This window comes from Bolinopsis microptera, chromosome 2 (genome assembly GCF_026151205.1).
Source record: "Bolinopsis microptera isolate Bmic1 chromosome 2, MBARI_Bmic_1.0, whole genome shotgun sequence".
NCBI lineage: Eukaryota > Metazoa > Ctenophora > Tentaculata > Lobata > Bolinopsidae > Bolinopsis > Bolinopsis microptera.
In genome coordinates, this window is record NC_087073.1 from 3,313,580 (window position 1) to 3,328,258 (window position 14,679).

Below are 14,679 nucleotides of genomic sequence, written 5' to 3' on the forward strand. Positions count from 1 at the left end.
TAAAATGCCTGAAGTACAACTTGAGCTTTATCTCTAGCCCCCCACTTGGCATAGGCTACTTTTCGGTGGTTCATGTCAACGACGATACCTTTTATACCATACCAACCATCTCGATGATATAGAATTCGAAAACCGGGATATCTTCCGAGGCCAGGGATATGGCCGACGTACCTTCATACCTCATCTGCACAGCATTTAACATTTTTAATGCCTAACGACTGCTTTTATTACTTGCTGAATGAAAAATTGATTTAAAAATTATCTGTTAAAATTGAAAAAAAGATGGATAAATTCGGATTTTTAATGGTTTTGAACTACATCGAGCGTTCATCTTAATGTCCGTACAACATTATAAATTATGTCCGTTCACATAATGTCCGTTCAAATAAGGTCCGATGAGGTATTATAATTGAAATCAATTGTAAATGAATGTGAAAAGCGAGCGACCGATTTCATTCTCGGTATCATATTGCATTTGAGAACAGTTATTCAAATTGATATCATTTCCTTTTGTTTGGGAAAGAGAAACACTGGCAACGGTCCACTCTAGAATCCTGACACACTGTCGAGGATAATTTTGTCACTTTCAAGTTTCAACCGAGATTCACTGAGCCTGCACCCTCTTTCTGTGTTCAGGGAATACCGTTTGACTTTTTGGCATCTGTCCAGATGGACCATTTAATCGAATTTCATGCTCAAGGTGGAGCCAATTTATTTATCATACTAACAAACCAAATACTAAATTATCCAAATTTCAATTAAAACTCCTCCCATGACTCCCCTAGTCGCCCTTCTTATGTATTTTACCATGACAATAAGTTGCACACCTCTCGTGCACGCGAAGCGTGCACGCCGGCCAAAGGGGGATCGCGCGAGATCAAAAGGGGTTGCAGCGTGTGTCAAGAGAATGAATAGCGATCCCAATGAATTATTCAGGTAAACTAGCTAGATTTATAGCAGGATCTTGACAAGATTTATCACGTGACCCAGAAATTTTGAGTCCCGGGAAACGATTGGCTGGCCAGCTAACACTTTTCTTTAAGGGGCTGAGTTGGGTCACGTGATCTCTTTGAGGACTAGTACAACTACAACAGACGCAGCGAGCAGGATGGTGCCATGAGGCTTACTCGTCGCTAGCTGTTTTGTTATAGGAAGTTCTAGAACTTTACCAATCATTGAGTTATATGGTTTTTATAAGCTCTCAGCTCTTAACTCTTCAGTCGAAAATCTGATATTGCATTTGGTGGTGATTGGAGTACACGTCGAGCGCGAGCTGAATTCCATGACAATACGACGCAATAAATGCATACAAGGCCGTAATGGGGTCCGCAGCTTATAAAAGCTTGCCAAGTTATTTAAGAGGCTACAAATACGGTGGATTGGGATCATGTGAACAGCTCTTTATACCGGGTCTTTTTCTATACCAAGCACTTTTCGTTTCCGAAAAGTGCTTCGGAAACGAAAGGCCCGGTTTTACAGTAAGACGTTTGATGTTTATATCACAGTTGGGTATGAGGATCATAGTTCGGGCTTCTCTTTTGCTAATAGTAAAATAATAATCGTGTTATCAGCAGTGACTTATACTTATGAGACAGGACTCCGCATGAAAACCGTTCTGGGCAATCTCTTGGATATACTCAACTTGATTGCCGTTTCGTTACCAGGCTGAGCTATCTTGAACCGCCAGACAGGACCTAGAACGTTCCCTGCTTTATGTTATCTGTGCTGATAATGATACACTGCTGTTTTGTTTTCATGTCCATAAAGCATATGCTTATAACCTGATTCTTTAAATCTTTCACGTTTCCATGATACTGTATCATAAATTGTAGCGAATATTTTCTACCGCGAAAACGTTTTGTGACGAGTTCTGATTTTGACGAAAATTTTTTTGCGATAGTCAAAACGCGACAACTTGAACTAGCGCTGGATGGCGACAGCTAACGCTGGATAGCGCTAGTTGTCGCCATCCAGCGCATAGTTGTCGCTATCCAGCGCTAGTTGTCGCTATCCAGCGCTGGTTATCGAACTGTTTTCTGCGATGGCCAGTTGCGCTGGCCATCGCAAACTGTCGGATGCGACAATGTCGCATAGCCAGCGTTATCCAGCGGTGGATAGCGACAACTAGTGCTGGATAGCGACAACTAGCGCTGGATGGCGACAACTAGCGCTGGGATGCGCTAGTTATCGAAAATTTATATTTTGCGCTGGATAGCGTTAATCAGCGCTGGATGGCGACAACTAGCGCTGGGTGGCGACAACTAACGCTTTCCAGCGCTAGTTGTCGCCATCCAGCGCTAGTTTCCGCGTTTTGACTATCGCAAAAGAACCAGTATTAGAAACCATCCAATTAATTTGAAGATAATGAAGTTTAATTTAAATTGTATCTAGATAAAGACCTTGCGAAGTTTTCTTAATCTTATCAAACAATCGAATACTTGTGGGATTAAAAGCATAACAAATGTTGCCCTTGTACCTAACTAATTTACGGCAAACTAAACATATTTTGCTCACAACATGCGGCCATGTTAACATATTCTATGCAGTAAGCTTTATCTATTCCTACCTTATTGTAGATTAGATTGGTTCTTGGCCTGTACCAGCTAGCAATTACTTGACCGTACTGACCAATATTCATTATTTATAAAGTCTTCTTGCTCGAGTGATCAGCTTTGAAAGGTCTCCTACGGACCTTTACAGTTTACATGAATCGCTACCACATCATTTCAAGCTTGTCCACGGTGCGTAATATCACGACCAGGCCTACGCCGTCACACATTATATCAGGACGATTCGACTGCACCCTAATCCTGCTCAATGTTCAAGCTGTTCAGCACCGGATGAGTCTGATCACTAAGACGTTTCAGATCTCACTTTATTTGTTATAACGCAACGATTGGTTCTTACTATATAATAAATACATAAATCAAAAAGCGCTCGCTGGATGTGTTATCATGAAGTGTTTTTTTAAATAAATATTTGATAAACCCACCTACGAAGTGGCATGCATTTCAGAAGATTCACGTGTACTAGCAAAATCATTTAAGGAGGTCGCCGTAACGACCGGTGATATTTCATAGTTGCTCCAGTTCTATCATCTATTTGATGAGCCGAGTCAAAGAGGTCCCGAAATGACCACAACCAGTTTGAAGAGCATTGTTTCATCGATCAATTACAACGACGGCTTTAGAGTTCAGTTTAATTTTAATTTAAAACGGTCATAATCATAGAAATTGAATTCTTCATCATTCTGTTGGGTTACGACAAATCATGACCTGATGGGCATCAAGATTAGTGAGGTGAAAATGATTTAAAGGTATGTTTAAGGTATATTTAAGGTATGTTCTATACTGATTAAGCTATTAAGGTATGTTGTATACTACGCGCTAAATTCATGACCATCTAATTAGTGATTATCATCTTCGTCAATAACTACAAACCAATAGACAACAGTTCTCATGCGTTTCTTTGTGTAGTACTAGTATGCAATTCATTTGTATTTTTCTACCGACAACATAATAATAATATAGCCTCACAGGCTTATATGCACTTTCCACATCTAGTAGTAATAGTAATAGCAGACAAAGCCTCAAGGAGTAATATAAGGGCATCTGATTTTCATCATGTGCAACGCCTCCTTCATAATCATAACCAGTGCAATATGCAAACTCATAACAGCAGTGGCGTAACGAAGGGCCCTGCTGACCCCGCTGTGCAGGGGGGCGCCGTCTTAGGGGGGCGCCAAATCGTCGTTTGAATGTGGGACAATTTCGAAAACTTAACTAAAGTACTAGCAAAACTGCGCGTTTTGTTCTAAATACACACTTTTTTAGAGATTTTACCGGCGTATCCTCTGAAATCACCTAATTTGTTCTATTTTAGGGAGGGGCACCAAAAGGGGAGGGGGCGCCAACAGGGGGGCGCCTTTTCGGCAGGGGGGCGCCAACAGGCAACGTTACGCCACTGCATAACAGTATATCAATCTCTTGATGATCTTCATCTAGGAAATTTCAGCATATTACATTCTTGTATATACTAGCTTAGTGCTTACTTGCATGTCTTGGTTGGTTGATTTAATCAGTAGCCGAAGAATTTGTGTTTTTGTTTTAAATTTTAAGTTTCTCAGAACAGTTCTGCAAATAACAAATGCGATTATATTGGGATCACTCCGCAAGCGTTAATATACAATGAGGTTACCCTGATTATAGTAGTCTGGTTCGTAAAAACAAAATATTATCAAATTATAGGTATCTCAGGCTTATCTGCATTTCCTAAGGTCAATAGTTATTATAGTTGTTTGTTTGTTTATAGAACCCATCCCCAATCTCGTATTGGAAAATGACTAAACTCAATTCTGAGTGTGAATACGGGACACGGGTGGACCTGCAAGTGTGTTCATTAAGCATTTAGAGTTCTGTAAAACTGCAGTTACAATTCAATTGTGCTAGAGTATTTTTAGTATTTACGATCGATATCAGATTTCTATCCCTACGGCTAACATGCTTCCAAAATTTAAATCTCCAACTTTCTGCACGATGTACTGGAATTCCAGTACATTGTGCAGAAAGTTGGAGATTTAAATTGGAGATTTAAATTTTCATTAATGTTTGAAAAAATTGATATAGAAATAAAATCAGCGATTTAATTTTAGGAAAGTAAAATTAATTCCCTGGTTTCTTAAGTCGACTTTAAAGTCGGAAAATCAACGTATGTAACGTCGATACCAAACCGATTATTGAGCGATGATAGCTAAGTAGTTGATTCCTGGGTTGCAGAGTCCTCCTGATTCCTTAGTCTTTGAATATTGTGGTTTTTTTCCTTGTTTAGTTCTGTCCATATTTCCTCGTGCTTGTTCAAAGTTTTGAAGTGTCCTCTTGTCCTCAAATTATAGTTTCACCAGCCTCTGTTGCTTTTTCCAGAGAACGTATGCGGAGGTTCAATGCAAACTTACTGAGTTCCATAGAACAAGGTCACAAATGGTCACAAATGGTCACAAAGAGCTCAATACCAGTGGATCCAAGCGTTAACTGCAACACCACAAAGAATTATATTATATTTCCCGGTTAATATCTTGACAGTTTTGTTAAACTGTTATAAGCACATTTTGAAGAGGCTTAATGTATTGGAACTAGTTAAAAGGGAACTGTTAATATTTGTGTGCTTCTTAAATAAGCTGCAGGGGTCTGATGCATCATGCAACACAAAAAGTCGTTGGACGTGGGAAATGACAATTTACCGCATTTCCAAGAATTTTCAAAAATGTCTTCTTCAAAAACGGGTGTTCTCCTCAGGAATCTCAGATAGTGAGACAGGCATCGCTTCCAACGACCAAGTCTTTATAATAATAATATGTCTATGACAAACAGATTTGTCGCCTAATCATATGCAGTAAAAAGTAAAAAGTATATAATTGAATGGTTCCTGTATAAGACAGTATAAGACATTTTTTGATTATCTCTCCGCAATGATAGTTACATTAGCAAGTGTCGACAGATAGATTCTATTTCTTTGAGTGGCCGGTTTGATCTGATTCTGAACAATCTCATTTTATTACATGTATTTACGATTTCAATTTGTTCTTAGTTTCATATAAATTCTGGAGAACCTAGCTGAGTCAATCAAAAAATCAGCACTCCTTTTTTATGAAAAATTCTGTATTTCTGTATTTCTTATTTGAAAAGATTTTAATTTTTAATTAAGGTCAAAACAAAAATCACGCACATGGGAAGGATCCAGTTTCCATATACTGATAAAGTGCCACTCTCAACTCTTTTCAATCTAAGTTAAATTGTCATTAAATGACTTCAAATTGTATAAAGCTTGACGTCAGAATCGTAGTTACAGCTAGGAATTTGATTCCATTTTAATCATAGTTTTACAATTAAATGGTTATTTTATTCACGTAAATAATTATGGTTGTATGGTTCCGTTGGTTGATTCTTGCTTCCAGATTACTTAGAATGATGGAAATCAATTCAAAGAGACAAAGATCATTCCAGAAAGACAAAAATTACCGGGTTTTTTAAATAAGCTAGCGTGATGGAACATGTTGATTCCTCAAGTATATGCGTATGCATAATAATTGCAACACACTACAATTGAAGCCAAATAACAATTTGAACCAATGCAGGGGGGATAAGTCCACGATATAATTACATCCGAACCTACTTGTATATTGATAACGCTGCAGATAATAGTCAAATTTACATTTTGGGTCCAAATGACGGCCTCGTTTGTGGTTGATTATTTACCCACTCCTTACGTTTGCCATTTCTAGGACAGTTACCAGATTACAAAGGAACCGTAACGAGATTCGTAACGAGATTTGAGAACGTTTATATAACATTTACTGTCATGGTTTGTACCATGGTACTTTATTATAAGAATACCTGCAGACCTGCATCTCCGCAAGCAATCCTGCAGGTCACATCTCAGTTTTCCACATTGCGCTACTCTTCATTTCTTCGCTTACAACTAGGTACACATTTTCGGTCTTTTCTCCGGATTCCCGTCTGTCGATGAGCTAAATCAGACATGCACAAAGAGCTGGAGATGGCAGGAGCCGTGGGAAAGTATATCTAATTTTATAATCGGAAACTCCCGACTGTGTGTCCTGGCACCTCCACTACCGTACACCGTACCTGCCAGGTTCTCCATAGCTTCATCATGGGTAGCTTTTGGACTTTGGAGTGATTTCACCCTGTCACCATGGTGATGGTACCATGTTACGTTTAGTTGGCAAGAGTTAAAAGTGTAGTTAACTTCGCGTCGAACCCAAAGAAATTCTCTTTATAGTTTCTAGTCGCGGACTAACTTATGTTTTTGGCATGTTTAATCTGAAAATTGCCTGCTTCAAATTCTCAGAATTTACAGTAGTAGTACCGATTAGTTAATTTTCCCTTCTACGTTGAAGTTTCTTGTTCTTAAAGCACGTACATCCCTCGGAAGTCGGAAATGAATTATCGACAAGTTTTCAGATTTTGATTATAATCATTATCAATAGTACTAGCAGTACCTTTCTTAATTATATTGCAATGCATGGTACGTTTCGTGAGTACATAAAGTCTGGCAGTTTGTTTTTGGCGCTGAGGTGATATCCTACAAACGCTTCATCTAGTAGTAACTTATTTTATTCCAAACTGCAGCAACTACTTAACTAGCCATATAAACCTAAATATTCTCTATCATCTCCCTTCTCGAACAGACAAAACTAACAGTCGCTTTCCTCAGAGAACTATAAGAATATTTAACGGTTATTCTTCAAACAACTGCATGTGTCCGGCCCGTAGTCATAACCACCGGATCAAATCATAATATTCCAAATCAAGTTGTGAGGACCCTTTTCAACCCTTACTTTACGTTTTCTGGGTAATAACCTGTTCATTAATTAGTGGCCTAAATCATATTGGTTACCGTTAAAATAGTCGATGGTTGAGCTGACCATTAAAAGAGGCTAATTAGTCAAAGTGGGCCTCAGTGACTAGTGACCAAAATGCTACCCTGTAAGTGCTCTGGGTGCAATTTTTGGGTGCAATTTTGTAACCATGGAGACTACACGATCTGCAGTTGCGCTGTCAATCCAATTTTGCCAAGCCGCAGCTTCTCAGAAGCTCATTTTAATTTTCTCTACCTGGTGAGAGCGCACTTTGTGGATGTAAACGATTGTTCTTTAAAGTAAACTGTAACAAAGTTCAACGTTTATAAAAATATAATCAGATCGCGCTTCGTATAATATTAATTGGATAATTATGACGTCCATTTCATTGTTCGTCTGTCATTATCTTTACTCTCCCAAATTAAATCACCTACATTTTTGGACGAGGTTAAAGCAGACTTTGACTTTCCATGTCGGATACACACTCAAAGGATCCATCGAAAGGCTGGTGGACTCAAAATCATGTCATTATGATTAATTCATTATACTCTGTCTGTAAGATTGCTTATAATTACTTTTATAATTTGTCGGCCATAACTTAGATAATTAAAGTTACTGTCATTAAATTTAAATTTGTTCGTGAGTATTCCTCAGCTCAGTATTAAGTTATATTGGTAATTTGTTTCATCTTTGGGATCCAAATTTTAGAACATACAAGAGAATGTTGTGCAAAATATGCTAGATACTTTCGACATTTGATGACTTTCTACTGTATTGGTAGATTAAGGTCAACATTTTCAAACTTTGTATTATAGGTCTCCGAAATCTACTTTTGTGCTAGCAGTGTCTCTTCGTATCAAGTCCAGAATACCAAACATTTAGGGTTCGATCACCTATTGGGACCATTTTATATTTCTATCTATTTTTCTTTAAAGGGTGCTACCTGTACATTATTTATTCGCTAACGGTTATAAAGCATGTGATCGTTTGAAAGGCAGATTTGCAATGTGGCTGATCAGTTAAATCTAATCCCGACTATTACTATACAGTTGGCACTATTTGTATACAGTTGGCACTATTTGCGTTGTTTTTTTAACGGGTAATATCGGTACAATATTTATTTGAAACATTAAAACATCTTCGATGAGTTGGTTAGCTACTTGGCGCGTTATACTTATAGTTATACTTATAGTAGGTTATAAACCTACATATTTGTCTGAAATAAAAGTGCAATAGTAATACAATTGCGACACCATGATGTCGTAATCTATTTGAGGGGACATTAATCCAAATAAAACCTTGTCAAATTTCCGCTTAAAGAAGCATGTCACAACTTGATGCAGACTCCGTAATTAAATGAGATCTTATTTTGATGTGCTCAAGTTATAAAGTTATTATACTAATAGTAATAATATAAGACGATACAATTACCTGCACCCACACCCACTAGCAAACCACCTTGATTAAATTGGGCAATATTTATTGTTCATAGGTCCGCTACAGAGTTACTGTGGTCACAACCTGCTCTACACTGTGCGTCTAGGAAAGATTCCGCGGATAAGCTTTGGCCTTTTCGATAATGCTTTCCCCCAGGGAACGTTTGATAAGCATGATTTTTTGAAAGGTAGATTTGCAATGTGGCTGATCAGTTCGATTTATTCTCTACTATTGCCTGGTAGTTGGCACTATTGACGTCGTTTTTTCCCCATAATTTTATAATTTTGAAACGATTAAAACATATTGACGACGGAAAGTGTCATCAATGCATCCGTAGTGTGCTGTAAGTGTCAAAAATCACCATTAGTCGGTAGTGTCCATTATACTCATTGAATTAAAAGGGTTTCAATAAAGACCATCACTCATTAAATGAAGCTAGCTTCTGAAAGTGACAAATGTTCTCGGCTCTCTGTTATGAATTATGACGTTTTGCCGACGTTCAACGTGGACAAGGGTAGTTAACTATTATTTAAACGACCCTACTCAAGTAATTTCTATAACCTCGATCCTTTGCGTAAAGTTTAAGTTCTATGAGCCGTTAAAACCGTTAAAGTCTAATCACCAGGCTTTGTTTGCTACCATTACGCTATTCGTGACCAGTCTTATAACGATTAGGTTTCGTGGTGAAGCTATAAGTTAGACATATTCATTGTTTAAACATAACATTAGTATATTAATTTAACGCTATTCGTTAATATTAATAAACAGAAAAACTCGTGTTGCTGAACTTTTAGCTGCTTTTTCTCCATTTCTGAAGTTTAAACGTTTCCTCAAAACCCTACAATCTACATTAAACCTTATATACCTACATTATAATTATATATATTACCGATTTTTTGTTAATTTCTTATCATAATTTCAGACTTACAAAAAAAACTTGTATTTAGGGATTCCCAAAAAAAACTTCCTACAGAATTAAAAGAGTGCAATTGTTTTACATATCTGTACGGGTTAGAATGTTTCCAGATCCTTTGGCCAAAATTATGAGAGATCTTATGGGAAGCAACCACCTCAGCGGATCATCATTCATATTCACCATCCTCACTGTGACGACAATGTCTAAGATTGTAATAACTTTGCACACATTGGGCACGTTCATGGCTCATGCAATTCTAAGATATCGTTTAAAATAAATGTGGTCTGCAATAACTCTCAGGCCACCAATTATACACTGAACATTGCATTGGCAACTTGAAATATTCGCATATTTGTGCAATACGACCGTATTTTGGTAGATTGGTCCAATCATCATTGAACCGATTCCCTGGCCAATTTCCTGGGCACGTGACCGTCACCTTGAAGAAGGAGCTTGGAAGACTTCTGCAGAACCATCATCTTTTCAATGAAATCGCCACAGGCTCAGTTGGCCACGTAATTACATGAAAGGCAAAAGAGCAATCGGCTAAATTGGATGTTTTTACCGCTTTAACTGTTCGTAATGGAACAAACATTTCTTTTAATCATAAAAAGACGTTGCAACAAACTCAACGGGGCATCGGTAGTCGGTACGCGGCTTCAATAGTTCTACCAATACCTAACATTTCCAAGCATTTACTTGTGTTTGGAGCGAAATATAACGTCACATCTTTAAATAAACTCTAATCATAAACATGTTTTTAAATTTCCTGTCTTTTTTTTTTTCTTTTTTTTTTAAGAGAGGCTGGGCCTGGTTGGCCCACGAGAGGATAGCATATGAATGCTTTGCCTACCTCTGGGGTATGGCAGTCCTGTGGGAGGTTGCCAGTGGAATCAAGATGTGTAATCAAGGATGATGGTAAGTGTTGTGGGGTGTGTCATAGATAAACGCTTAAGTAGTGGTTGAGTGTGGAAGAGAGAGGCGAAATAAGACGGCGTTAAAGTAGTCGCTATGTTACACCTGTCTGGTCCAACTCCTCTGGCACCACTAAGCGTTTAGTGTGGTTTGTAAAGTTGACAATGGTGGAGATGTGTTGGTTGTCGAATATGTCATTGACAGAGAGGTAGTAGTCCCGGAAATATTGACCTCTTATTTGGGCAATAGCCGGGCACTGTCCGAGAAAGTGTGAGACAGTCTCCTCTTTGTCGCCGCATTTAGGACAAGCACTTGTGTCTGATTTGCGAATGGTGTGTAGGTGTTTGTTGAGGCCACAATGTCCCGTGATGAGGTGCACTGCAGTTCTATAATTTTGTCTGTTGTTACTGAGTGTAGTGTTGAGATTTTTGATGATGTTGATGTTTTTATGTCCAAGTGTCAGTTTAGTGTGTCTGGGACCATCAGTAATCCATGATTCTTGATTAAGTTTTGTGACTTTGTCGTTGATCAGGCGTTTGATGTAAGATTGTGGAATTGGGCAATTCAAAGTGGATTCACTGGTTGTACCATTTTTGGCCAGCTCGTCTGCTTTTTCATTACCCCACAATCCAATGTGTGCAGCTATCCATCTGATCTCTAAGGTGTTAGTGGATCCGAGTGTATTAAGGGTGTCGTAACAGTCTCTAGTAGTCCTACTCCTCGTTGAAGGTGAGGATATGGCTTGAATAGAGGAGAGACTGTCTGACCATATGATGATGTGTGTGTTTGTATAAGTTGATAGATATTTACAAGCTTCGATGATGGCAGTGAGTTCTGTTTGATAAACGGTGCAATAATCGGGAAGCTTGAATGATCTTTCATCTAGTGTAGTGTTGTTGTTGTCTGTGGTGATAATATAACCAGCCCCGCTACCTGAGTCTGTGCGTGACCCGTCTGTGTAGCAGATGATGGTTTCACTGGGGATGTTGTCGATGGTGTTTTGGAGTGAGCCTCTATATCCAATGTTGTCAGCTCCAGGAGTGGTGACCGTGAAGCGTCGTTCAAGCATCATGGTTGGTATAGATAGGTCTCTCTCTGCTTTGGGTGGTATGTTGAGATCTACCATGAATTGTTTGTTGATAGTGGTGTGAGTTGTGATTGTACCTTTTCTGGGGGCGATAGTTTCGAGGGTTAGGCTTCCATAAGCTTGAAGCCTGGCTGTGCCCTTTGCTGCTTCACCTCTCAGGAAAAGTATGATATCTGGAGTGTTAGTGAGGTGGTTCAGTGCGATGAAGGGAGTACTAGGCATGGCACCAGACATCATTCTCAATGCCAATGCCTGAACTCGTTTGAACTTCCTCGCGTTGGTGTCTGTTTGGGTTGCTCTAATCCATATACTACAGCAGTATGATAGAATAGGTCTGATGACAGCGGTGTACATCCATTTGCATGTTTTAGGGCTCATACCCCAAGTGGGGCCGACAGCTCTTCTACATTGCATAAGGGATGCCGTAGCTTTTTTGGTGGTATTGGTGATATGTTCATTGAAATTGAGCTTGCTGTCGAGGGTCACTCCTAGGAATTTGGCAGATTTGGATAGACCTATAGTGGTGTTACCCACCACCACAGGTCTTAGTGTCCATTTCTTATTCCAGGTAAACATGACTATTTGTGTTTTGAGTGCGCTTATGGATAGATCTTTGGTTTGGCACCATTTTTCTATTGTGTTGATGGTTTTGCGTGTTCTGTTCCAGATGATGTCTAAATCATTCCCCTCCGCTAGAGAGAGCAGATCGTCTGCAAAAGCTTGCAGATAACCTGGTATGTCTCTTGCGGTGTAGGCCAGGAGATCATCGACTACCAGGTTCCAGAGGAAAGGGGAAAGGATGCCACCTTGAGGGCACCCTCTCCGGATCCGAACCCTTGTCGACTTATCCTTATGATTTAATGTGATGAATCTGTTAGTTACCATGTTGATAATCCATTGTGCTGTGGCCAGATCCACTTTCGTGGTCTTGATAGCGTCAGAAATAGCCTTGAAAGAGACATTATCAAAAGCTCCCTCTATATCTAGAAAGACGCCTAGGACATATCCCTTCTTAGCTATCCTGCGCTCGATGGTGTGAGTAACTTTATGAAGGGCTGCTTCAGTTGAACATCCTTTCTTAAAGCCAAATTGTCGTTTGTTGATGTCTTTAGCGATATTAAGGTCGTGTTGCATATGCCACAGTATCACCTTCTCCTGTAGTTTTAACATCACTGGAGAAAGGGTGATAGTGCGAAATGACTTTGGTTGGTTGTAGTCAGTTTTTCCAGGCTTTGGGAGAAAGATTCCAAGGGATTCTTTCCACAAAGTTGGAATGTGTTGGGTTTCATGATTTTTTGTCATAATGGTTCTGGTGATGTCTTTGATGTGTGTCCAAGCTTTCTGTATGATGATAGGTTTGAGGGTGTCGGGTCCAGCAGCTTTCAACGGATCGAAGGATTTAAGAGCCTCCTCGATTCTGTCTGGGCTGTAGATGGTATTGAGTAAGGTGGTGGTGATTGGTAGAGGACCAGGTGGAGGCACTGGCGGATCAGTGACACTATCCTTGAAGTGGGTTCGTGTCATGACCTCCAATGTCTCCTCTGCATTTTTGGTGATGTCTCCGTTTGGTTTGTAAACGGCTTCTAGTGTATGTTTGTTGTCGTTACAGGATTTCAGAATCTTATTCATCCTTCCGGATTCCTTAACAGACTCTGTTTCCTGACAAAAAGTTCTCCAGGCATTACGCTGGGAGTTGGTTATAAGTCTGTTGTATTGTTTGTTGCTCTCTCTAAGAGCGAGCCACAGGGCATCAGTCTTCTTTTTGCGGGCAGTAATCAGTTTTTGTCTTATTCCCCTCTGTGCTTCCTCTACTTCTTGAGTTAGCCAGGGGGGTTTGCGGACGGAACTTGAGATGTAAGTAATGGGGCATGCCTCCTCGAAGGCTTCCTTTAGTGCAGTATTGATTATGTCTATTTTGTGATCAATTTCAGTCGTACTGTTGATTTGTGTGTTGTTAAGGTTGGGGTTATTCGATAGGATCTCATCAAATCTGTCCCAGTCAGTGTTTTTGACTAGTCGGATCTGTTTGGGTTCCTTCTTTGGCCCTGTAGTTATATCGAACATAATATAGCGATGGTCAGAGTTGGAGTAAAGGTCACTAACATGCCAGTTACTAATGAGATCTCCTCCCAACTGGTTTGTTATTGTGAGATCGATAATTGAGTTGTGGCCTCGAGAGTTGAGGAAGGTTGGGGATGATCCTTTGTTGGCACATGACAGCCCTAGGGAGGAGAGAAAGTCAAGAAGCTCCTCTCCCCTTTTATTGCATGCCTTGTTCCCCCAAAGGGTGTGGTGGGAATTGGTGTCCGACCCTATAATGAGCGGGATGTTGTTATCATTTGCGTATTTTGCTAGAGGTGATGTTTCTTGTGGCGGTACCGGTCCGTTTATATCCATGTACGAAGCTGCCAGAATGAGTTCTGTCGAGCTGAGTTGGATTTTAATGGCCACTTGATCGGGTGTTGTGAATTGTGTAAGTTCCCAACATTTTACTGTCAGGTTTTTGTGCAGTACAATAGCGGCACGGGGTCTTTTATCCCCGACCTTGTAGTAATATTGGGTGAGATCCTTATTGATGGGTGGTATTAGGTTTTTGTTATTAGAGTACGGTTCTGTTGCAAGAATGATTGGATTTCTCCGGCCGTGAGTGTTGATAAGGAGGGTTTTCCATGCATTGAACTTGCGTTTGAGATTAATTTGGGTGACAGAGTAAGTTTCAGACTGCTTATTGCGTGCTGCAATAGCAGTTTTTAACTTTTTTTGGAGTCTCTTCTTTTTTGTGCTAGTTTGAGCGTCATTGAGCGATTTCCTGTCTTGTAACCACAACAACTGGTTTTCTTCGACAATAACTTAGCTTGTAACTGTGTATCCCCGAAAGCTATATGCTTTATATTGAAGCCTCTAAAATGTAAAATGTCCCGAAAAATATTATTCAGACGTGTTAATATC